Source organism: Macaca fascicularis, chromosome 12 (genome assembly GCF_037993035.2).
Source record: "Macaca fascicularis isolate 582-1 chromosome 12, T2T-MFA8v1.1".
Lineage (NCBI taxonomy): Eukaryota > Metazoa > Chordata > Mammalia > Primates > Cercopithecidae > Macaca > Macaca fascicularis.
The window spans coordinates 122,184,449-122,210,594 of record NC_088386.1 but is presented as its reverse complement, the minus strand read 5'-3'; the positions used below and the strand labels follow the sequence as shown (position 1 = coordinate 122,210,594).

The window sequence follows — 26,146 nt, the reverse complement described above, 5'->3', positions numbered from 1 at the left end:
CTAGGCAGCTTTTTACCTGCTTCTTCACCTAGATAACACATGTTTCAGTTCCTCACTTATAAATTGTTTCCTTTGAATCAAAATAATCTCATATTTCCATTTTGTGATACAACAATTGCCATGTATGTAATTCTTTGTGTAATGATTTGTTTATAGACTATTTTGCTAGCAAGATGAGGGCAGGTATTATCTGCTTTATTTACAGCTGAGACCAGGCATTACCTGCCTTATTTATAGCTGTATCACTCATTATTTGTTGAATGCATGAAGATACTCCAATCAAATTTCCCCTTTGTAATATCTTCTTGATTTATCTTGTTGCAAAAAAAAAAAAAAATCAGTCTGATAACTAATACAATAAAAACACTGCCTTTAAATTCTTCCTGGTTGGTTGATTAAGGAATTTCCAGAGCTCTTCATAACTATTTGTAAAGTCTATTTTTTAGTGTATATATCTTTTGTTCATTTGCATACTTATTTACTGTATTGTAAATATTGCAAACAGTATCAGAAACTTTTAACAAACAAAAGTGTTGTGCTTTTGTGATTATCAAGATCTTTGAAATAAATAGCATCACCAGAGTTTAACTTTCAGTTAAACTCTAAATTAATTATCTGGTCATTTATTTTTAAATTCATAGGTTAATGTGCATTTATGTATTTAATTTAATTAGAATCTAAATTACAGAGACATGAGCAGGGGGAAGGAAACCAACAAGGGATGGTGATGCACCCAGGGGCTAGTAGTATTGTGAAGCCATTATCATCACTAGGGCTGAACAACGGGGAGGGAAAAGTGTTATTGGAATCTGACAAGAGTTAAAACAATGGAAGACGGGTCCCTCACCTGAAGCTGAAACATAGAGGAGAAAGGACACTGCCTATGTGCATCAAGACTGGCTAGGAGCAGCAGCAGGGTGTGTGTGGAGGGGAGATTTCCTCACCTTTACCGCCATTACCATCTTTAAGCCTCTTGCCTCTGCCTGCCATTGGTTTAACCCCACAGGAAACCAGGGAACACTGTGGGAGAGAGGGTAGAGTCTGGGTGGGTGAGGGAGCTTCAGAGAACACCCAATACATCTCTTTTCCTTCATAATATTGTGGAAATATGGGTTCTTATCTTACAACTACTTTTTTATTTCTTCCATGTATGTTGTTTTATCTGTCCCAGTAGCCCAATGGTAAGAGTTTAGTTCTCTCATTTCTAGTATAAATTTCTGTAGATTCCTTTTGTACAACACCAAAGTAGGCAGGTAAAATCACTAAATAAAGACATTTCATGCAAAGTACAACTCATAAATTACAACTTTCCCCATGGAAACTTTTATTAGATCATCATATGAATAAGACACAGAAAGAAGTTTTACGAAGACATGACCAATATGAAACTGGCATCATCATGATTAAAAGAAAGCTAATATTAGGTTCATGATATCATACGGATACCTATAAATGTTTTAAGCCACAAATGAAATTGATTGAATAAGGCAAAAAAAAAAAAAAAAAGCCACAGGTAGATAATGGCTAATAAAAGAATTTGTAACTAGAGTATAAGATTTAATTCTATGTTGGAACCCATTTAATATTGTAACTCAAGCCTCATTATTTTGCAGTTTAGATTTCTAAGGTTGTCCTATGTCATGTATGTTAATTGGACAATTAATCAACTTTAATGTTACTTGATAATAGACCTTTTATTAAGTTGAAACATCTGAATTGCTGATTATTGTCAATTTTGGCCCATAAAAACAGTAAGACAGTGGTACCACCTACTATATAAATGCACATTAACCTATGAATTTAAAAATAAATGGCCAAATAAATAAATGCACCCTTTGTTTCCATTATTTATTAGCATCATTTTTTATTGAAATATAATAGACATACATATTTTTGAGGTGCATGCAATAACTTAACATATTCATATAATTTGTAAACATCAAATCAATGCAATTTGGATATCTATCACCTTAAATGATTGTCATTTCTTTATGCTAGAAACATTCAAAGTCTTATTCAAAATATGTAGCCTTTTAAAAACGACATTTATTTATTTGATGGAATGATAACAATTTTGAAAGAATTATACAATACTTGTGTTATAGCTAGTGCCAACATGTACATCTGTGCCAGAATTAATCTCTTTGACATAGCACTTTCTGAAAGTAATTTGTTTCTCTCTTCCACAGTACATGCTTGTACACAATTCTTTTGTTAATATAACACAGACTCATCTTTTCATTAAGCATTTTGAATGTAGTCAGGTGCCTTGGTGATGAGGAATAACAAATCTGCCTAATATATTTTTAACAATCAAAAATAGCACAGCTGATTTCTTCTTTGGCACTTTTACTCTTTGTAAGAATGCTCTATGGATATATTCTGTCTTTCAATTTTCACATTTTAACTTCCATGAAATGTAACAGGAGCTGAGAGTGTTAATTAGAACAAGCTTTGGCACAGTATTTTTCAAACCTCCAATCCTGAAGACATCTAACTACTTATTTATCGTTGGAAAAAAAATAATAATTTTGATGTGTTGAAGATTTAACAAGAACATGTATAATGCCTATTTTTAATACAAACTTTCTCTCACTGGTATTATATATTATAGTTTTAGCCAAGAGAGATACACTTATCTAGAGACATGTTTATATTTAAGTTTGTTAAAATCTATAAGGTAAATAATTTGTTTTTAAATCAATTTTTAATTTTCTATGATAACATGCAATCTAAAATACCTCCAAAATAAACCAATTTTCCACTCTAATAAAATATAGTGTTTTATTTTGTATGTTTCTGAGACTTAAATAGGAGCTCAAAAGTGAATAGACTATCAATTTTATAAACCGTTAGTTAATACATCTTAAAATCTTGTTCCACTAAAAGTGAGCTCCACTGTAAGAAAGAAATGAAAATGAATAAAAATAAAGAAAGGAGAGAAGGTAGGGAGAAAGAGGAGATACGAAGAAAGCAAAAAAGGATTAAAAAAGAGAATCAACCGAAAGCAAACTCAAAACAGATATAATGGCAGGAATTGCATCCCAGTGTGTTGGAGAGTTACTCTGCATGTTTCCTAAATTGGCTGTACCCTTTAGTTGAGTAGGGATGGCAGGTGACACTGACCTGGGTCATGTATTTGCTGAGGGATGATAAAGGATAGGAGCAAAGCCCTCCCTCACTGTCTTGGCAGCCACCACTCTCTCCATCACCATGGCTTCAACTTTTGTTTTTAGAGGAGAATTTTAGGTGAAAGCAACGTGCCTGGGGTTACAGCCAAACATGAATCAGAGGGAGTTGCCATAGTAATGGCTACCTCTGCTCAGGTTCGATTCTCATATGTCAGCTCGACATTTGCTCAGGGCAGGTGGTCTCGAAGATTTGGCTTACAGGATATTTTTCCAACCCTCGATGGAACTGGAGAAGCTGCCAAAAATAAGACAAGAGTGAGGAGTAGGCTCTCTGGACAGCTGATCAGCTACTCTCTATGTGCTAAGAACCAAGTCATTTCAAGTTCCAGAGTCTTATCCTCCCTGCATGTAAACTGGTATCTGTTTTTCTGGTTGCAGGAAATGTAATGTGCTTAGATTAGAGAATACATATGGATGTGCTTTAGAAGCTACAGAGTATTGTACAGATGGAAGGTATAGGATTACAATTGTATTAATAGCTAATTTTAAGGCATTGATCTGGAAAACTAAAAAAATCTAGGAAATGTAAATCCACAAGAAAGTAAACTAAACCATTTGAACATTTGGATAGTGTCTACTTATAGTAGACATGCTCCCCAAGTGCTGTATGATTTTCTCTATTGTGAAGATTCAGTCTATAGCTATGGATTTTAAACGTAAGAGTTATCTGGTACACTTAATAAACATGCTGATGTCATTCTACTGGAAGTGGTCAGCATAGAGTAGCTGCCACACCTGTATGGCTATCATAACATTCAACAGTGTTAGCCTTTGAGTCAGCTGTGAGTCTTAACTACCTCCATAGCTTTCAGCAAATTTCTTTGTTTGTTCATTAATTCATTAGTCATTGATTCAGTCCATACTCACTGAGCATTTGTTATGCTAGATACTGGCCAAGGTGTTGAGATAAACTGACAAGCCTCTTCCTCTAAAGATTCTGATGCTTATGGTAGCCAAGCAGGCAGGCAACAAGGAAGTACAATCAAGTGATGATTCATGCTGGGACAATATAAACACTAGTTTTTTTAAGAAAAATTATTATTATACTTTAAGTTCTAGGGTACATGTGTACAACATGCAGGTTTGTTACATAGATATACATGTGCCTGTTGGTTTGCTGTACACATCAACTCGTCCTTTACATTAGGTATTTCTCCTAATACTATCCCTCCCACAGCCCCCAACCCACCGACAGGTCCCAGTGTGTGATATGTCCCACCCTGTGTCCATATGTTCTTACTGTTCAGCTCCCACCTATGAGTGAGAATATGTGGTGTTTGGTTTTCTATCCTTACGATAGTTTGCTGAGAATGTTGGTTTCCAGCTTCATTCATGTCCCTGCAAAGGACATGAACTCATCCTTTTTATGACTGCATAGTATTCCATGGTATTTATGTGCCACAATTTCTTAATCCAGTCTATCATTGATGGACATTTGGGTTGGTTCCAAGACTTTGTTATTATGAATAGTGCCACAATAAACATAAGTGTGCATGTGTCTTTACGGTAGCATGATTTATAATCCTTTGGGTATATACCCAGAAATGGGATCGCTGGGTCAAATGGTATTTCAGGTTCTAGATCCTTGAGAAATTGCCAAACTGCCTTCCACAATGGTTGAACTAATTTATACTCCCACCAATAGTGTAAAAGCGTTTCTATTTCTCTACATCCTCTCCAGCATTTGTTGTTTCCTGACTTTTTAATGGCTGCTATTCTAACTGGCATGAGATGGTATCTCATTGTTGTTTTGATTTGCATTTCTCTGATGACCAGTGATGATGAGCATTTTTTCATATGTCTGTTGGCTGCATAGATGTCTTTTGAGAAGTGTCTGTTCACATCCTTTGCCCATGTTTTGCTGGGATTGTTTTTTATAAATTTGTTTAAGTTCTTTGTAGATTCTGGATATTAGCCCTTTGTCAGATGGGTAGATTGCAAAAATTTTCTACCATTCTATAGGTTGCCTGTTGACTCTGATGATAGTTTCTTTTACTGTACAGAAGCTCTTTAGTTTAATTAGATCCCATTTGTCTATTTTGGCTTTTGTTGCCATTGCTTTTGGTGTTTTAGTCATGAAGTCTTTGCCCATGCCTATGTCCTGAATGGTATTGCCTACGTTTTCTTCTAGGGTTTTTATGGTGTTAGGTCTTACATTTAAGTCTCTAATCCATCTTGAGTTAATGTTTGTATAAGGTGTAAGGAAGGGATTCAGTTTCAGCTTTCTACATATGGCTAGCCAGTTTTCCCAGCACCATTTATTAAATGGGGAATCCTTTCCCTATTGCTTGTTTTTTTTCAGGTTTGTCAAAGATCAGATGGTTGTAGATGTGTGGTGTTATTTCTGAGGCCTCTGTTCTGTTCCACTGGTCTATATATCTATTTTGGTACCAGTACCATGCTGTTTTGGTTACTATAGCCTTGTAGTATAGTTTGACGTCAGGTAGCATGTTGCTTCCAGCTTTGTTCTTTTTGCTTAGGATTGTCTTGGATACGCAGGCTCTTTTTTTGGTTCCATATGAACCTTAAAGCAGTTTTTTTTTTCTCAATTCTGTGAAGAAAGTCCGTGGTAGCTTGATGGGGATAGCATCAAATCTATAAATTACCTTGGGCAGTATGGGCATTTTCATGATATTGATTCTTCCTATCCATGAGCATGGAATGTTCTTCCATTTGTTTGTGTCCTCTTTTATTTAGTTGACCAGTGGTTTGTAGTTCTCCTTGAAGAGGTCCTTCACATCCCTTGTAAGTTGATTCCTAGGTATTTTATTCACTTTGTAGTAATTGTGAATGGGAGTTCACTCATGATTTGATGCTCTGTTTTCTGTTATTGGTGTATAGGAATGTTTGTGATTTTTGACATTGACTTTGTATCCTGAGACTTTGCTGAGGTTGCTTATCAGCTTAAGGAGATTTTGGGCTGAGATGATGGGGTTTTCCAAATATACAGTCATGTCCTCTGCAAACAATTTGACTTCTTCTTTTCCTAATTGAATACCCTTTATTTCTTTCTCTTGCCTGATTGCCCTTGCCAGAACTTCCAACCTTATGTTGAATAGGAGTGGTGAGAGAGGGCATCCTTGTCTTGTGCTGGTTTTCAAAGGGAATGCTTCCAGGTTTTGCCTATTCAGTATAATATTGCCTGTGTGTTTGTCATAAATAGCTCTTACTATTTTGAGATACATTCCATCAATACCTAGTTTATTGAGAGTTTTTAGCATGAAGGGCTGTTGAATTTTGTCGAAGGCATTTTCTGCATCTATTGAGATAATCATGTGTTTTTTGTCATTGGTTCTGTGTATGTGATGGATTATGTTTATTGATTTGCGTATGTTGAACCAGCCTTGCATCTCAGGAATGAAGCCCGCTTGATCATGGTGGATAAGCTTTTTGATGTGCTGCTGAATTCGGTTTGTCAGTATTTTACTGAGGATTTCACATTGATGTTCATCAGGAATATTGGCCTAAAATTCTCTTTTTTGTTGTTGTGTCTGCCAGGCTTTGATATCAGGATGATGCTGGCTTCATAAAATGAATTAGGGAGGATTCCCTCTTTTTCTGTTGATTGGAATCTTTTCAGAAGGAATGATACCAGCTCCTCTTTGTACCTCTGGTAGAATTTGACTGTGAATCCTTCTGGTCCTGGACTTTTTTTTGGTTGGTAGGTTATTAATTATTGCCTCAACTTCAGAAGCTGTTATTGGTCTATTCAGAGACTTGACTTCTTCCTGATTTAGTCTTGGGAGGGTGTATGTGTCCAGGAATTTATCCATTTCTTCTAGATTTTCTAGTTTATTTGCATACAGTTGTTTATAGTATTTTCTGATGGTAGTTTGTATTTCTGTGGGATTGATATCCCCTTTATCATTTTTATTGCATCTATTTGATTCTTCTCTCTTTTCATCTTTATTAGTCTTGCTAGCAGTCTATGTATTTTGTTGATTTTTTCAAAAAACCAGCTCCTGAATTCATTGATTTTTTGAAGGGTTTTTGTGTCTCTATCTCCTTCAGTTCTGCTCCAATCTTAGTTATTTCTTGCCTTCTGCTAACTTTTGAATTTGTTTGCTCTTGCTTCTCTAGTTCTTTTAATTGTGATGTTAGGGTGTCAATTTTAGATCTTTCCTGCTTTCTCTTGTGGGCATTTAGTGCTATAAATTTCCCTCTACACACTGCTTTAAATGTGTCCCAGAGATTCTAGTAGGTTGTGTCTTTGTTCTCACTGGTTTCAAAGAACATCTTTATTTCTGCCTTCATTTCATTATGTACCCAGTAGTCATTCAGGAGCAGGTTGTTCAGTTTCCATGTAGTTGTGCGGTTTTGAGTGAGTTTCATAACCTTGAGTTCTAATTTGATTGCACCGTGGTCTGAGAGACAGTTTGTTGTGATGTCTGTTCTTTTACATTTGCTGAGGAGTAAACACAAGTTTTAATAGAAAATGTCATAGGATTTCTCTTAGTAAAGTAGTCAGAATTGTTCAACATAAAGATGTCCTGGCCACATCAATGATGTTCGGTCTTAAACCATGAAGCCTTTAAATATTCCAATCCTCTGTTTTCTCATCTGTGAAATGGGAATAAATTTGGGACCTTGATGTAGTTTGGATGTTTGTCCTCTTTAAATATCACGTTTTAATTTGATCCCCTATATTGGAGATGGGGCTTAGTGGGACATGTTTTGTTCATGAGGGCGGATTCCTGATGAATGTCATGGTGGTGTCCTCATGGGAATAAGTGCTTTTGCTTCATTCATTCCTACCAGACCTGATTGTCAAAAAGACTCTGGAACCTTCCTCCTCTCTCTCTCTTCCTTCCTTTCTCACCACATGATGGCTGCTCCTTTTCCACCATGAGTGGAAGCTTCCTGTGGCCTTCACAGAAGCAGTTGCTGGCACCACGCTTCCTATACAGCCTGCAGAAATGTGAACCAAATAAACTTCCCAGTGAATACTAAGCCTCAGGTATTCCTTTATAGCAACACACATGGACTAAGACACACCTGCCTCGAAAGTTTGTTGGGAGGATTAAGTGTGGTGATCATTAGCAGATTGTCAGGTACAAAGCAAATGTTCAATAATGATTAGTTATTAATAATAATAATTACTATTTAGTTTCTTGTTATAGTAAGGAAATGTAAAAAGCAATAAATAAACAAAACAAGATTATCTAAGTGAATGATGTAATAACTTTCTACTGTCCTGGAATTTTATCAGTAACTCAACAGAGAATGTGAGTTGTATAATAACAGATTTATAATTTGTATAAATACATTGCCCCAAGTTAAAGAAAATGAAAGCTTTTTAAAAATATCAGAACAAGTCAAAACAATTGTCTTACTGAAGATAAGGACATCTTCTGGAGGTTTAGATGAGGTCAAAACAGGAGTTGAAATCAAGCCAGCAAGCCTGTTCTGCATCAGACTCTGATTCTGCTCAGTTCTATGTGCTGCTCCAACCTCAGGCTGGCAACCCATTGGTTACAGTAGTGCCCACACTCATAGCAGGACATACCTGGAGCAAGTGGGAAATAAGTGATTATTCCCAGAAAATTTCTCAGAAGTGAGAATTATTTTCTTTCTCGGAAATCTCAAGCAAACACCTTCCATCATCTCCTTATTTCTGAACCAACCTTTGTAGGAAGAGGAATGCCCTTTGCTCATTAACATAGATCTTCCCATCCCTATCCAATCACTATGGAAAGGGTGATAGGATTAGCCTAATTGTGGGCTAATCAGGCCAATCCTGCTGCATAAAAAGATTTTTCAAATCACATCACTATACAATGAAAAGGGGACCGTTGGGAAAGCCAGCACATACCCTATATGTAGTTCTGCAACCCTTTATCACACAATGGACTTGGAATTTGAAGTTCTTACTCCAAAGTAAGGTAAAGGTGACTCGAGGGAGCAATACTTTGATCTAAAGGGCAGAGTTCATACCGATCCTGTGAGCAGGGAGGGGTCTCAAGTCCAGAAATGTGTGGGGGAAAAAGCAGTTATTCATTCATTCTTCCATGTATTAGGTGCTAAATATTTGGTAGATGCTATCTGCCTGCTGGAGCTTACATTCCAGTAGAGGTGAGGATGTATGAGGGACAAGAACAGAGTATAAAATGGGAGGCATGCTGGAGAAGATAAGGAATAATAGCATGATGAATTAAGACAAAGGAAGATCTTCAATATCCCCTATCTCCAGAGAAAGAAGAGCAAAGTAAAGAGGGGCAATTGCTTTATAAATGCTTGTACTCTCTGTTCCAGCATTACCACAACCTCAGTTCTCTGGGTGCCAACTTTAACATTGTTTTTCAAATCCATATCTTATTTAAACCATTATTTTCACTACTTTCCACAAAGTAACTCTTTGAAATTTAATTTTATGTTATTTTCATCTTTGCAGTCCTCACACAGAAGTTTAATATGCTTGTTATATTTTAATAGGTATTCATTAAATGTATAATCAAATTTTTAACAAGTAAAATAAAATCAACAAGTAAGCATTTCTGTATGCCACTTAAAATAATATCCTAGCTGGGCGTGGTGGCTCATGCCTGTAATCCCAACACTTTGGGAGGCCAAGGCTGGTGGATCACCTGAGGTCAGGAGTTCAAGACCAGCCTGGCCAACATGGCGAAACCCCATCTCTACTGAAAATACAAAAATTTTTCAGGAATGGTGACTTGGGCGCCTATAGTCCCAGCTACTTGGGAGGCTGAGGCCAGAGAATTGCTTGAACCCAGGAGTGGGGAGGTTGCAGTGAGCCGAGATCACACCATTACGCTCCAGCCTAGACGACAAGAAACTCTGTCTCGAAAATAGCGATAATGATAATAATAGTAATAATATCTTAGCGGTGGAACCTGTCTCATGCTTTGAGAAGCATTGTTTTATTCTGATAATCCTTTTGGTACACTCTAGGTTTTAATTTCAGCGTACCCAATCCAGCTTCAGGGCTCCCTAAGTCTCTAGATTTGGATGTCTTTAGCAACTATTAGAGAAGCATTTTTTCTGGGGATTTCAACTTTTATTTTTAAATCCCCCAAAGCCTTTTTTACTTACCCTGTTGGTGTGTCCTGAGAAAGTTCCCTTTCTTTCTTTCTCAAGATGGAGTTAAAAGTTGGGTATACCCACCCTTCGTTCTCTGCTGACAGCCCTGGTACCCCTGGCTTAGCAAATGCAGTGAACACATTCACCACGGCAGTTTGGCAGATACTTCAACCATGACATTTGCCTTTCACAGATTAAGAAAAGAAGGTGTCCCCTTATGGGCTGCCTGTGCTAAATCCCCTGACACATTTATTTTCGATTTATGGCATATTAGATTTCAGGTTTTTAATTTGCGTGTTTCTGGCAAAGTGTCAGAAGGTTGTGTCTTCGCACACGTCTAGAGTTGTATGTACATAAAACAAAGGCAAATTCAAAAGGTAAAGCTCAAAGGAGGAAACAAAGGGCATATCTAATTGTTTAACCCAAATTGTTTCGCGCTTTCTGCTGGATGTGTCAGAATATAAAGTGGCATCATTTAAAAAATACTCTAGATTATTTCTGAGGTTGTCCATTGATATTTTTGATTTTTTACACCTAAATTAAAAGCAATGTCTGACTTTTAAAAACATGTTTTTAACAAAAAAAAAAAAATACATAACACATACAAAATAGAAGCTTGTTTTATAATTCAGATCAGTTTTCAAATCGTGTTATGATGAATGCAACCAGAAAATTGTGAATAAATTCCTTCTAACAGGGCCTTCATTAAAACTGCTCATAAAGCAGGCTCTTTCCTCTTTACTATTCAGTTCACAAACACTGTTTTTAGACAATAACAACCATACAATATAATTATGTACTTTGTCTGAAATATTTTATTAACTAAATGATAGGTTTAGATGACTGAATTCTAGTCAACATCTGCCACTTGTAACTCAACAATCTGTAGCAGTCATGTATAGCCTCTCAGAGCTTCAGGTTTCCTCAGCTGGAAAAGGCATAATAATAGTTGAGTTAAAAGCTGGCTTGTGGACTTGTTAAGGGAATTGAATAAGAAAATCTATGTGGAACTGGTTGGTAAATTCTACAGCACTACAAAGAGTACATCCATATTGTAACATAAAAATTAACTAGCACATATTGTAATATAATAATAGACCATAATACCACATAATCTCATAAACTTAGAGAGTAGCCAGGACTTATAAACATGCTTGTGATTTCAAATACTATCTCCATATATGTCTAAAAATACATTGGCATGTAGTTGTCCAACTGGTTTGTTCTTCAATAATATTTCTGGATCATTTGTAATTAACATGGATTTTAATTACTGTAGTTGCTTGAATATACTTAGAGTTTCGATTTTTAATTTTGTATTTTGAAGTGGCTTTTGCCAGAGTAGCCTTGTTCAATTGGGCTATATAAACATGTAATTATTTATACCAACTCACGTTAGGTTCATAGTTTAGACTGCCAATTTTCCACTGTTGTAATTATAGCCATAACAGATCTTAAGTTGTTTGAACTAAACAGTTCACTGTCTTTTGAAATTTGCCTTGTAAGTTATACATTCATTAAATTTTTAAAGGTTAACTTACTATACATATACACCCGTACACACACATACAAATTGTGTATGAGACATGCAATTCTTAAAAAGTTGGTAATTCTGACATTTAATATATGTTTCAGAAACAGTAAATACAACTTTCATTTCAAAATGTTCTTCAGATTTTAAAATAACTTTAATGTCCTTGGATATGAGTACTCTGTAATTAAGTAATCCCTGTTATACAGAAAAAAAGTGTTAGATGTAAATACATAATTCTGCCACCACAGCTAACAGAAATGTTATCATTAAGTGTTTTCTACATTCTTGAAGGAGTGAGTAAATATTTCCAAGTCTGTCTTTTTTTTTTTTTTTTTTTTTTTTTTAAATGAAAGAAGCATTAGTCATATTGAATATCCAGTTCTAGCCAGGAAACAGGAAAACACAGAAGACATATTATCAAATACTTCTTGAGGGCAAACGTTCTGTTTGTCAACCTTGGCTGCTATGAATGACATTATTAACTAAGGTTCACTATCATAATGCATTTCTTGTAGTTCTCACAGTTCTTAATTCTCTAAGTTGAAATAAATGCTCTTTGCAATATTATGATTCCCAAGTTGGCCTCTGGTTTTGTAGGTGATTTTTAATAGGTATTTTTCACTTATTCATTCTGTTTACTTATAGGGCACAGCTAATTTATGATTGTTCTGATTTAGTTCCGAACGTGGTATGTTGCCTACCACTGAATCATCAAACATAATTCACATATCTATGTCTAGGTAAACACAGCACCCAATGTATTTAGAGTAATGTTTTCACCAGTAGTTCCTGCAAAACTTTATATATAGCAGTATGGGATGTTGGCATAAACACACTTTTCAGGATAGATCAAAGAAGTTTTTGTGTGAGTAAGGAAAGGTTGACATGAAGCATCTCATAGCCAAATATATATGCTAGATTCCCTTTCAACCCAAGCCACCTTCAGAATGTGCCAGATTTTGATAAAATTGCCTTTTTTTCCTCTCCAGAGCTTGGCTTCACTTATCCATCTCAAATTTTTCTCAGAACAAATCAACTAAAACCTCCCTAAACAAAAGTTATGAGACTCCAAGCCTAATACAGCAGTTTTTCTGAAAACTACTAACCAAAAGGTGAGGATATGTACCAGAAAAACACTTGTGCATCTATATATTTTCCAACATCTCCTAAATGACTTATCTTGATTGTGTATGCTGAATCTTTTGCGCGTACACATAAAAAAATTGACATATATGTAAATGATTTATAGGCAGAGATGATATTTGTATTTAAATTTGAGCTAATTGTATTCTATCATTTTATTGCCTTACACTTATAATAGATCACATTTAATTTCTTAAATTCAGATGATTTCAGACTTTGTTCCTGTAAGTAATATTATTTTATTTGAATTGCAAATGATCACATAATCTCATTTTTAAATTTCAAGCCTGGGGACCCAAAGATTCTCCTAAAATCCAAACAGACGTTTAACATGAAGAATGTTTACAGACTTACTGAATCAAATGTTTTTTGGTTACTAAATGTTTTGACAGTGCGAAAAGTTTTTAAGAAAAGAAACTAATTTTTGTGTGTGGTTTCCTTTACATAGTAATGGTGTGTACAATCAATTGTTAAAGCTTCTTAGTTTCTACATTATAGATTCTGCAGAATGCAGCAAAGTATTTTTAAAGTTAATGTCTGTACTTCTTATAGCAAAAGTAAAAGAGACCAGATTTATCCATCAGTATTAAGCACATTTTTAGTTTAGGAAAAAAAACTAAAAAAAAATATATATATATATATTAGATTCAGATATTGGAACACAGGCAATGAAGTTCTGTAACATTAGAGAAGATAAAGTATGAGACATGAGACATAAAGTAAGCAAGCTAGGTCCTACAACTGTCCCAGATTACTGCCTTGACATTTTCCAGGGAGGAGAATGCAATAAAAATCTTGTGGTTACCTGTGTTTTGAAGACAGCATTGAAAGGTAGGAGAGGACAAGGAGTTAGAGTTCCCAAGACAGAGTAATGGTGAACAGAAAGTTGCATGAAGAGAAAATGAGCTACAAAGAACTGCCAAGGATTCCCTCCTCTGTATTCAGCTGAGTGAAATTGGTGCGTGCATTTGTGGCAGCTAGCAAGGCCAGGAAAATAACTACCTGTAAAGAGCAGGTGGAACAATCCTGGGCTCACACCAAGCCTTTGAAAGTTGATATTCTCAATAATCAGAATAGAATGGAGCCTTGAGTAGAATGTTAGAAAATGGTATTGCCTTAGCAGTGAGGAAAAATGAGGACTGAGCTAAAGACTTTTCTGGTCCCACTTGTAAAGCTTAGAGGCAGGTTTCAAAAACAGGAAACTATTTACAAATGACTTGAGAAGCCTAGAAAAAAAATCTCAAGAATATTAAAAAAATACAAGACTATTTGAAGAAATAATTAAAATTTTCCCCAAATTTGATTAGGAGTAGAAATACATTTATCCAAGAAATTCAATAAACAAAGCACAGGAAAATTAAGACAACTGCAAGGCATGCCATAATCAAATAGCCTACTAAGAATAATAAAGAGAAAATTATTAAAAGTAGCTAGAGTAAAAAGACACACTATATATAGTAAAACAAAGATCAGGATGACAAACAATTTCTCTTAGGAAGCAATACAAACCAGAATACAGTGGAAAAATATTTTTAAAGTTTTAAAAGGAGGTATTATTGTCCACCTAGAATTTTATATATAATATAAAGTCTTTCAAAAAACGAAGACAAAATACAATATATTTCTAGAATACAAAAAACAGGAAAAACATTAATTACTAGTAGGCCTGCATTATAGGAAGGTAAAAGGAAGTCTTTCACAGAAGGAAAATTATATTGGGTAGATATCTGGATCTAACAAAAAAGAAAGTGCAGAATTAGTAAGCATGCAGGTAAATATAAAATTATTTTTTATTTTGAAATTCAAAAATAATGATTTAAGTAAAAATGATATTATACTGTAAAGTTCATAACAAATACAGAACTAGAATGTATGGTAATATCAAAAACTCTGGGATAGGTGAAATGGAAATATTCAGTTGTATATAAAGTGATGTAATATAATTTAAAGGTAGACCATAATAAATTAAATGTGTATATACTAGAAACCCTAAAAGTGAGCGCTGCACACACACACACACACAAACACAAGGTTAGGACTAATAATCCAACATGGAGATAAAATTGTAAAAGATAATCCTAAAGAATGTAGAAAAAGAGGAAAAAAGGAGACAGAAAATAGATGGAACAAAAAAGAAACACAAAACAAACAACAGGATTGTAGATTTAAACAAAACCATGTCAATAATCACATTATATGTAAATGGCCTAAACATCCCATTTAAAATACATAGATTGTCAATTTGTCATATTGGATTAAAAAACAAGACTCAACTACTTGCTGACTATGAGAAACTGACTTTACATTAACACCATATGTAAGTTAAAAGTAACACTACTGAAAAGGAAGTAGGAATGCTAACACAATAGTATATAATGTAGATTTCAGGGCAGAGTTCAATAGAGATAAGTAAAGTCATTTCTACAAAATAAAGTGGTCAATTAATCGTGAGGACATACCAATCATGAATGTTTATGCACCTAATAGCAAGCTTCTAAACACATAAAGCAAAAACTGTCAGAACTGAAATAATAAATAAAGCAATTCACAAATATAGCCAAAGATAACACCAGTCTCTCAATAATACCTAGAAAATGAATACCAAAAAATGTATTGGCAAACATATAGAAGACTTCAACAATGTCATCATCTATTTCATCTAATTGACACTTAGAGACTATTACTCCTACCCAGTACAGCATTGTACACATTTTTTTTCAACTACATATAGAACATTTTTCGAGACAGACCATATTTTAGGCTACAAAGCAAGTTTTAGTAAATTTATTTATTTATTTATTTATTTATTTAGAGATGGAATCTCACTCTGTCGCCCAGGCTGGAGTGCAGTGGTACAATCTCGGCTCACTGCAATCTCTGCCTCCTGGGTTCAAGCAATTCTCCTGCCTCAGCCTCTTGAGTAGCTAGGACTACAGGCATGTGCCACCACGCCCAGCTAATTTTTTGTATTTTTAGTAGAGACGGGGTTTCACCGTGTTAGCCAGTATGGTCTCGATTTTCCGACCTCGTGATCTGCCCGCCTCAGCCTCCCAAAGTGCTGGGATTACAGGCATGAGCCACCGCGCCCAGCCAAGTTTTAGTAAATGTAAAAACATAGTAGTTCCTCCTTCTTCATGGAGGATATGTTCCAAGACTTCGTGGGTGCCTAACACGGAAGTTAGTACTAAACCATGTAGGCACTGTGTTTTTCCTATGTATTTATACCTATAATAAAGTTTAATTTATAAATATAGCACAGTAAGAGACTAACAAAAATGATAATAAAAAAACAATTATATCAATAGGCTGTACTAAAAGTAATGTGAATGTAGTCTCTCTCTTTACTGTCAAAATTCTGTAATGTCTTCAGACCATGGTTAACTATGGGTAAATAAAACTGCAGAAAGTGAAACTGCAGACAAAAGGGGACAACTGTATCCAAGTAATACAAAATACATTTTATGATGATTATGAAATTAGCAATCAATAGCAGAAAGTTCTCTTTAAAAATTTTCCAAAGTCTGAGAATTAAGAAACTTACAGCAAAGTTAAAGAAGAACTAAAACAGGAGATTAGAAAATATTTTGAGCTGAATGAAAAATGAAAACAATATGAAAGCAATTCTGTTATGCAGTCAAAGCATTGTTTAGAGGGAAATTTATAACATAAAAATCCTGAAAACCTGTGACATCTTTAACAACTAGAAAATTAAGAGAAGATTGAACCTAAAGTGTAACAAAGGAAATAGTAAATATAAGAGCAGAAACTACTAAAATATGAAATAGAATAACAATAGAGAAAATCAATAACACCAAATGCTGATACTCTTATAAATCTTTAGTCAGACTAATCAGGAAAAAAAAGATAAGACACAAATTGTCAATATCAAGAATAACAGATGAAAGACCTCTGTAGAACTTACACATATTATAAAAGGAAAATAAATAAATATTACAAATAAATTTATGTCAATTTCTACAATTTAGGTGAAGTAGACAAATTCTTTGAAAAACTGAAACTACTAAAGTACTGCAAGAAGATATAGATATACATATATATATATAAACAGATGAAAGATATGTATAGACATAGATATGTAGAGATTCACGAACAGTCTGTATCTACTAAAGAAACTGAATCTGTGGTTCAAAACCTTCCCACAAAGAGAACTTCAGGTGCATATAGCTTTACTGGTGACTTTTTCCAAACATTTAAGAAGAAAAAAATGCCAATTTTACACAAACTTCACCAAAAAGTTAAAAAAGAAGGAACACTTTCCAACTTATTTCATGAGGCCAGCATTGGCCTGATAGCACAAGCATATAAAGGCATTAAAAAAAGCCTACAGCATCTCAAGATTTAGCCACTCAAGAAATAGTGCTGAAACAATTGGATATCTAAATGCAAATCAAAACAAAACTCCAAACCAAAAGTATTTTTAAAAATTTTTAAAAATTTTATCTTTTACCATATAAAATATTAACTCCAAATGGATATTCCTAAATATAAAGCCAAAAATTATAAAGTTTCTGCAAGAAAACACACGAGAATTATCTTTCTCATCTTAAATTAGGCAAAGATTTATTAGATTTAGGACCAAAAGCATGGTTCCTAAAGGAAACATTGATAAACTGAACTTTATTAAATTATGAACAAAGTTGTCTGTTTTCTGGAAGACATTGTTAAGAAAACATGGACATGGCCAGGCGCAGTGGCTCATCCTTGTAATCTCAGCACTTTGGGAGGCCAAGGCAGGCAGATCACCTGCGGTCAGGAGTTCGAGACCAGCCTGACCAACATGGTGAAACCCTGTCTCTGCTAAAAATACAAAAATTAGCCAGACTTGATGGCAAATGCCTGTAATCCCAGGAAGGCTGAGGCAGGAGAATCACTTGAACCCGGGAGGTGGAGGTTGCAGTGAGCTGAGATCGTTTCACTGTACTCCAGCCTGGGCAACAAGTAAGACTCTGTCAAAGAAAAGAAAAGAAAAGAAGGGAAAGGGAAAGGGAAAGGGAAAGGGAAAGGGAAAGGGAAAAGGAAAGGAAAAGGAAAAGGAAAAAGAAAAGGAAAGGATGGACACATAGAGAAGAACCACACACGGGGACCTATCAGAGGGTGAAGGATGGATGGAAGGAGATGAGTGTGTGGACCTATCACAGGATGAAGGATGGATGGAAGGAGATGATCAGGAAAAGTAACTAACAGGAACTAGGATTAATACCTGGGTGATGAAATAATCTGTACAACAAACCCACATGACACAAATTTACCTGTATAACAAGCCTGCACATGTACCCCTGAATTTAAAAATAAAAGTTAAAAAAAGAAAGAAAATGAAAAAGACATACCAAAGACTGTGAGAAAATGTTTGCAAATCAAATGTTGGATAGAGGACTTGTTTTCAGAAAATATAAAGAACTTTCAAAACTCAACAATAAGAAAGGAAATAACCAAATAAAGGAATGGGCAAGAGATCCAATCAACTCTTCACCAAAGAAAAAAAAAGAATGGCAGATAAGAACATGATAGGATGCACAGCACCATTAATAATTATAGAAAAGCAAATGAAAACCGTAAGAGGCTACCCTTCTGCATACACAATGATAGTAAAAAACAAAACACAATGGTAGTGCCAAATTCTGGCATAGACGCAAAGTAAAATATACTGTTAGTAGGAATGCAAAATGGGGAAGCTTATTTAGCAAATAGTTTGGTAGTTTCTTGTACTTTTAAATATCCACTTGTCATATTCCCCAGAAATCTTACTCCTAATTATTTAAAGGAAGTGAAAAATTATGTTCATATAAAAAATCTGAACTCAAATGTTTATTATAGCTTTTTTTGTGATCACCCCAAACTGGAAGCAACCAAAATGCCCTCAGTTGGTGAATGGATGAATATTGTATACAATGGAATAAAACTCAGTAATAAAAATAAACAAGCTGTATTAGCAAGGTTCTCTAGAGGGACAGAATTAATAGGATATATGTATATATGAACGGGAGTTTATTAAAGAGAATTGATTCACATGATCACAATGTAAAGTTCTACGATAGGCTGTCTGCACGTTGAAGAGCAAGGAAGCCAGCGGTGGATCAGTCCACGTTGCAAAACCTCTAAAGTAGGGAAGCCAACAGTGCAGCCTTCAGTCTGTGGCCAAGACCCGAGAGCCCCTGACAAACCCCTAGCATAAGTCCAAGGGTCCAAAAGCTGAAGAACTTGGAGTCTGATGTCCAAGATCAGAAAGCATCCAGCACGGGAGAAAGTTGAAGACTGGAAGACTCAACAAGTCTGCTCTTTCCAACTTCTTCTGCCTGCTTTATTCTAGATTCACTGGCAGCTGATTAGATAGTGCCAACCCAGACTGAGGGTGGGTCGGCCTCTCCCAGTACACTGACTCAAATGTTCAACTCCTTTGGCAACACCTTCGCAGACACACCCAGGAATGAGGTGGGAGAATCACTTGAACCCAGGAGGCGGAGGTTGCAATGGGCCGAGTTCACACCACTGCGATTTGGTTATTTGCTTTCTTATTGTTGAGTTTTGAGAATTCTTTATATTTTCTGAAAACAAATCCTCTATCCAATATTTGATTTGCAAATATTTGCATCTTTTAATTCATTCAAGTTGACACTCAATATTAATTGTCACATAAGATATAGATGTGTGTACCAACATGGCAGACTCTTGCATTAGTTTGCTAGAGCTGCAGTAATAGTCACAAAAACTGGGTGGCTTAAACGGTAGAAATTTATTGTGTCATAATTCTGGAGACTGAAAGTCTGAGATCATGGTGTCAGCAGAGTTGGTCCTTCTCAGGGCTGAGAGGCAGAAACTTAAATACATCTCCCCTAGCTTCTGGTAAATTTCTGGTAATCTCAGTGTTACTTGGCTTGTAGAAGTATCATCCCAGTCTCTGCCTTCATTTCCCCATGGCACTTTTCCTATGTGCATGTTTGTATCCAAATTCCTTTTATAAGGACACCAGTCATATGGGATTAGGGCTCACTCTGCTCCAGTGTGACTTCATATTAGCTTAACAATTATATCTATAATGTTCCTTTTTCCTATGGATATATAGTAATGTATAAATAATGGAATATTATTTAGCCATGCAAAAGAATGAAATCTTACCACTTTTGACAATATGGATAAAACTTGAGGGTTTCATGCTAAGTTAAATAAGTCAGAGAAAGAAAAAAATGATCTCACTTGTATGTGGAATTGAAAGAAGTTGAACTCATAGAAACAATAAAATGCCAGGTGCTGGGGAGTTGGGGGAGAATGGTAGATGTTGGTCACAGGCACAACCTTTCAGTCATTGTGATGAATACGTTCTGGGGATCTAGTATTCAGCATTGTGACTGTAGTTAACCATACTGTATCATACACTTCAAATTTGTTCAGAGTAGATCTTAAATGTTCTTACTACCTGCCCCTCCCCACAGTGGTAACAATGAGGTATTAGATGTGTTAACTAACTTGCTGTGGTAATCATTTCACAATACATATAAATATCAAAGTGTCACATTATACACGTTCAGTTTGTCCAATCTTATGTCAATTATAACTCAATAAAGCTGAAGAAAAATGAATAGGAGCAGAAGTCTCCATATACATTAATTTTAAATACAACATTGTTTTACTAAAAAAATTAGGAATAGTTTAAGTGTTCATTGATAAAAAGAATGTTCAAAATGTATTACCAATGTTTTGAAATACAAAACACAACTGTTAAAATGTTGTACACCGTAAATGCATGTGAATTATTTTTGTCAATTATTCTGCGATGATGCTAACATTAAAAAAAAAAAAAAAAAAAAAAAAGGCTGGGCATGGCGGCGATGTCTGTAAACTCAGCACTTTGGGAGGCCTAGGCAGGCAGATTGCTTGAGCTCAGGAAGTTCAAGACCAGCCTGAGCAACATGAAACAACCCTGTCTCTACAAAACATACAAAACTTAGCCAGATGTGGTAGCGCCATGCCTGTAGTTCCAGCTACTTGAGAGGCTGAGGTGACAGGAGTGTTTGAGCCCAGGAAGTTGAGGCTGCAGTGATCCGTGATCACAACACTGCACTTCAGCGTGGACCACAGAGCCAGACCCTGTCTCTCTCTCACACACACACAAAATAATAAAATCTAATCAGTCAATCAATCAATGATGTAGATTGGTAGATTTTCATTTATTCATACAGAAGGTGTTCATGGTACAACGGACTAATGCCACAGTGCCTACCAAGACCAGATGCTTCTTTGCTTGAGAACTGCAGAATGTTATTCTCAATGCCTAATACAGATGGAGTCAAAGAGATTCTTCCCTTCTGAGAATTTGGAATTGGGGTAAAAGGTGCTAGTTTATCTGAAATAGTTACAAGAGTGAAATGTGAGAAAACCAAAACTGTGAGAGTAGTGACAAGCAAATGTGCAGAAAGAAGCAGACATGAGGCTCAGTGGCCCCAGAGAAAGAGAGAAGAGCATAATGAAAGACAGTGGTTTTCCCAGCATCTCTTCTTCTTGATGCTGGTATTTCTTGATGCCTGTATTTCTTGATGTCCAGCTATTCTCTCATCCTTGGGTTTTCTGAAAGATCCCCTATTCTTTATTTCATTCTTTATATAAAATGTTTCATATTTGGAACATTTCATATTTCCAATGTCCTTTACTCCCTAAGCTAATCTTTCCTTTGGAGTTGAAAGATTACATGAAAAATAATGCTTAACAATTTACAGACCCCCAAAAATGTTAGAGAAAGAGAGAGAATGAGTAAGCTTGGGCAGGATGTATTCAAACCTGTTACTAGTGATTATCTGTATATGGTGGGGCCATAGATGATTTTACTTTTTTAATACATACCTTAAATTTAGACATGAGCAGTTTTTCAATACATAGACACAGGAATGTGCCTTTCCATCCCAGTTTAATTATTACAAGTGAAAATCATTAATGGTTTGATATTTACAGTAGTTTAGAATTCTTAATTATATCACTGAAGTATCATCTTTTTTCACTTTCAAGTAGTTTTGTTTGCAATGATAATGCATTTCTTTTTACAATAAAAGACCCATAAACATGTTTAAAATAAGTTAAAATCAATTTGACTGTTGTGAATGTTGCCTGTTTTCAGATATGAAATTCTATCACATTTTCTCATTTCCTTGTAACACTATGCCATTTCCCCTTGGAAATACATTTCTTTTAAGTTAATGCTTCTCTTAGCTTCAGTGATCTTTACACAAGCAAAAGGAAAAATGTTTGTTATTATCTTCCTTTAAGTAAACCTTCTTATAGTGAATAATTTCCTAAAGGCACTCTAATTTGTTTGCTTTTATTGGAATTTATCATATTTAATATTGTTTCATTAAATCATAGGTATTTTGGATAGCCATTTTTTAAATTATTACTTAAATTTCTCACTCTTCAAATGACAAGAATAAGACCTAGAAATGTTAAGTTACAGGGATCACCTTCAAGTTGTTATTCTGTTTTCTAGAAGAAAATAATTTTGTATGCTGTGATGTCTCAGGATATTCGATATTTCTTCTATCAATGGCATAATTTCAACAACTATAATTTATTCCTTTTTAATATATGAATTTGTAATCTGTATATCTAAGTGCAAATGTGTATTCTAGAATACGTTTGCTCTTCCTCCCCTTCCCATCCTTCCTCCTGCTCCTCCTCCCCTTCCCATCCTTCCTCCTGCTCCTCCTTTTTCTCCTCTTATCTTTCTTTCTCCTCCACTTTTAAATAAGATTTGACATACGAAGCTGTTTTAAGATCTTGTCTACACTTGATTTTGAATTGGGTAACAAGTGAGACAAATAAGACATTGTCTTGATAGGGAGTTGGCATTTGTTTTTCTTACTCTATTTACATTTACAAATTTGAGAACTCGATACCTCACATTTGCCAAGTATGATCTGTGAGCCAGATACTGAACTAAGTGATTTATACTGATTATTTTGTTTAAACCTCCCATCAACTGCTTAGCGTCTCCTGTGGAAACTGAGGTCCATGCACTTGTTCAAAAATTCAAACAGATTGCAAGAGGTAGAGTTCTGATTCAAATGCAGGTGGTCTGATTTCAGAGACCAGACTCTAAAAAACCAGGACACTAAATTTGGCCAAGGTCATAAGGCTCAGTATTTTAACTTTTCAGGTAGGAAACCAGCATTTCTAGATCACCACAATGGTCTGCAGATGTCTGTCATTGTGACCACTGACTGAGTTTCTCTACTGGGAGAGGCTAGTATGGACTCCAGCCGAGAACGAGGACATCCAAATAGATCAAATTCAGTCAAATTCAGAATGTTAAATTACTCTTCTAGCTGTGGTTTCAGGGTAATCTTTTTTTTTTTTTTTTTTTTTTTTTGAGACAAAGTCTCACTCTGTCACCCAGGCTAGAGTGCAGTGGTGTGATCTTGGCTCACTGCAACCTCAGCCTCCCAGGTTCATGCAATTCTCATGCCTCAGCCTCCAGAATAGCTAGGCTTACAGGCGCCTACCACCATGCCTGGCTAATTTTTGTATTTTTGGTAGAGATGGGGTTTCACCATTTTGGCTAGGCTGGTCTCAAACTCCTGACCTCAGGTGATCCACCCACCTTGGCCTCCCAAAGTGCTGGGATTACAGGCGTGAGTCACTGTGCCCGGCCTCAGGGTAATCTTTTAAGGAAAATTTCTTATCTGCCTTAAGGCTCAAGATGTTCTATGCTGCAAACTAAGTGACTATATATATATTTTAAAAGTTCTTTCTTAAGGCTATTTCCTTAGCTCCATAAGCAATGTTAAAGGTTATGTTGCTTGCATTGATTGTTTATGGCAACCACATAAATTCATGCAGACTGACAGTTTTGTCCTGTTCTCCAAAGACCTTGGAGTGTAGATAAATATGATTTCTTAAAATAATTAAATATATGCTTAATTAATCCCGTTATTTAGGCAGATGATGGCCAAAAGATACTTCTTTGCTTTTGTCATATTAATGTGGAAAAGGTAGAAAAGATTTGGGGCTGATAAATGTATTATTTGGTGGCGAATCACTTGAGCTCGGGAGGTGGAGGTTGCAGACTGTGCCACTGCACTCTAGCCTGGGCAACAGAGTAAGACACCATCTCAAAAAAGAAGAAAAAAAAATATATATATATGTCTAGATATGTGTGTATGTTACATATGTGTGTATACATGTGTGTGTGTGTGTGTGTATATATATATATATGGTGGCTAGCATATTTTTACTTTTATTATACCGTGGCTAGCATATTTTTACTTTTATTATGCTACTAGATGTTAGTTAACCGTACATCATACATTACAGTGTTGTTTATAATTAAAAAAATAAAAGAAACCTAAATGTCTAGCAATACGGAATTGGTTAAGAAGTTTCATTCATAAGATGAGAAACTACACTCATTAAAATATATTCAGATGAATAATCACATTAAAGAGCTTCATGAGATGTAATTAAATGGAAAAATATTTTATTTTATTTTATTTTATTTTATTTTATTTTTTTTTTTTTTTGAGACGGAGTCTTGCTCTGTTGCCCAGGCTGGAGCGCAGTGGCGCAATCTCGGCTCACTGCAAGCTCCGCCTCCCGGGTTCACGCCAGTCTCCTGCCTCAGCCTCCCAAGTAGCTGGGACTACAGGCGCCCGCCACCTCGCCCCGGCTAGTTTTTTTGTATTTTTTTTAAGTAGAGACGGGGTTTCACCGTGTTTGCCAGGATGGTCTCGATCTCCTGACCTCGTGATCCACCCGTCTCGGCCTCCCAAAGTGCTGGAATTACAGGCTTGAGCCCCCGCGCCCGGCCGGAAAAATATTTTAAAACACCATAAATCAGGATATGGGATATGAGTTAATTTTTGTAAAGCAATCAACAAGTTATTTGCCTAGTGTGAGATGTTTCTTTCTAACCTTTTCTTTTCTTTTTGCACATTTCTATTTTTAACACCAAATAGGTTTTTTTTTTTTTGGAGATGGAGTCTCACTCTTTTGCCCAGGCTGGAGTACAGTGGTGTGATCTCTGCTCACTGCAACCTCTGCTTCCCGGGTTCCAGCAATTCTCTTGCCTTAGTCTCCCTAGTAGCTGGTATATTACAGGTGCCCGCCACCATGCCTGGCTAATTTTTGTATTTTTAGTAGAGACAGGATTTCGCCATGTTGGCCAGACTGGCCTTGAACTCCTGACCTCAGGTGATCTGCTCGCCTCAGCCTCCCAAAGTGTTGGTATTACAGGCATGAGCCATCACACCAGGCTGTATTTTCTACATAAGAAAAAATAACATATACAAAATATTACTTGAGGACAATGTATAAGGAGATAATCTGTGTTTGAAAGAAACACTGTTTAGGTATTGTGAAGGAAAGACAAAAATAAAAGTACCTCATTGAATATGCTATCTTAAGATTTTATTTATGCAAATATTTGGGACCATATGCTGAACCTTACAGTTTGGCATGCAAATATCTCAGCTTCTAATTGCCCAGGGGATCTTGCCTAGATTTGGGAGATTATTTAAAGTTATTTCCAATAACCAAGACCATTTAGTCTGTAAAACCAAGCAGAGTACAAAAAGATACCCCAAGTAGAAATAGGTCAATTACATTATCGAAACCTATGGGCTTGTTATATTATTAGTTCTCCTTAGGAACAATTATGTCAGTATGCATTTGTATTATCTCGAGAATAAAATTTATATCAGTTTGGATCAGAAATCTTATTCTTTCTAAGGATAGATTATGGCCCATCTGGCCGTTTGCAATCTTACTCGTTGGCAGCTTTCCAAGGAAGATCCAACGTGCTCCAAAAGAGGTCTTCCCTTACGAATGCAAACAAATGTTAAAACAACATTGTCAACACACATGAAATGCTCAAACCTCTTACAAAGCTCCCATTGCTCTTAAAGTCTAAAACTTTAAAAATGATGTATAAGGTCCTCTGGGATTCATTGCCTGCTTGTTCTCCTGGTCATATCTGTCATGATTCCCTAGTCTCTCAGTACACTGAGACCAAACTGGATTTATTTCGGTTACTTGATTGTGTCACACTTTCTTCTCTCTGGGCCTTTGTATGTACAATTTCCTGTGCCTAGAACATCCTGCCCCTTCTTCAGGCCAAATCCTACTCAAATTTGAGATCTGGGCTGAGATATCCCACCTCTTCCAGGAACTACATGGTATCACTTTTTAGAGGGATGGTCATACAAATCACCTTTCCACTCAGAGAGGGGATAGACACTGA

General features: G+C 35.7%; 2 long non-coding RNA genes across 2 annotated transcripts in view; one reads left to right on the top strand and one right to left on the bottom strand.

The window, feature by feature from the left end:
- The window catches only part of LOC135966456 (uncharacterized), a 450,675-nt gene that overhangs the window by 72,250 nt on the left and 352,279 nt on the right, over nt 1-26,146 (top strand). The gene's annotated exons all lie outside the window — the stretch shown is intronic.
- Nucleotides 1,847-26,146, bottom strand: part of LOC123567966 (uncharacterized) — a 118,515-nt gene continuing 94,215 nt past the window's right edge. Inside the window, exons 2-3 of the long non-coding RNA XR_006691173.2 lie at nt 8,525-8,697; nt 1,847-3,426 (exon numbers count right to left, since the gene is read on the bottom strand). This is a non-coding gene — a long non-coding RNA (uncharacterized lncRNA). The remainder of the gene's footprint in view (nt 3,427-8,524; nt 8,698-26,146) is intronic.